Here is a 1,131-nt window from a genome sequence, read left to right as displayed (position 1 = left end):
ATGAACAATAAGATACGATGATCGTGCATTTCTCCCACGACTGTCTACCCAGCAGCGTGTCGTCATGCATGACTATTCGTAGCCTCTTCCCCAACAAAAAAATAACAAACCCATTAAGAAATATGAAGGAAAATATACATAGAACTATGAGTACAATTATTGGCTTCCTGCATATAAATTTAGGATTGTTTGTTCAAATGCATCCACGGGTAAAATGATCTTGTTATTTTTTTGTTTCTTCTGGCTTTAATCCCTAGTCGGGGTCGCTTTGCGGATTTTTCTTCCTCCACTTCAACAGTGCATATTTTTTTGTCCAACGGGAATGCAGTGAAACCAATCTCCTGTAAATGATGCCTGATATTGGATGTTTAATGGATCTTCAGTTTTAAAAATGATTTCCTTTCGAGAAGGCAACATATTCTTGATGTCTGATAAAATCATAAACTGAGCTGCTACTTTCTTGGATAAAGTTAATATTCAAAATCAAGTCAGGATCCATATAATGTCACATTTAAGCAATTTAGAGCGATGTTTAGCTGCTGACCTCATAAACAAACACACAACCTCATTTTGACCCGCAGGGATTCCATTAATTCTTGCAATTGTAGAAATAGCCGATCTAACTGTATTGAGGCTATTTACACTGCGTTCAGAACCATCTGCTTTTCCCTCGTTGACCAAATTGAGTAAATGATCCAAGAGTTTGTTTGAAGGGGACGAAAATGGATCAACCTTTTCTCGCAAACAAGTCGCATTCTGTATTTTGAAATGCCTCTCGTATGCCACAAGTGCTTTCTCATTCCAGACTTTAAACAGAAAATTTGTAACCCTGTCCGGAAAGCCTCCCCTACAGAGGCCATACTGCCAGTTGCAGGTTTCTGATTGGATGGAATTGTTGTGGATTTTGAGGCAAGTACAGCAGACACAGAGTCTCTGCAAACCACATTGGAAGTATTGCTAATATTGATGCAGTTTCCTCCTTTATTTTACGAAAGACGTCTTTTATGACCCTAAAGGGAGTGAAAGTATAAAGAAAGGAATCATTATCCCATTGAATTGAAAACGCATCTGTGCCTCGTGCAGTCTGGCTCCCAAGAATAAAAAAGGGGCAGTTGAGTGTTAAGGATTTGA

The sequence above is a fragment of the Penaeus monodon genome, chromosome 5 (genome assembly GCF_015228065.2).
Source record: "Penaeus monodon isolate SGIC_2016 chromosome 5, NSTDA_Pmon_1, whole genome shotgun sequence".
Taxonomy (NCBI): domain Eukaryota; kingdom Metazoa; phylum Arthropoda; class Malacostraca; order Decapoda; family Penaeidae; genus Penaeus; species Penaeus monodon.
The sequence above is the reverse complement of the archived record's forward strand: the minus strand, read 5'-3'. Positions refer to the sequence as shown.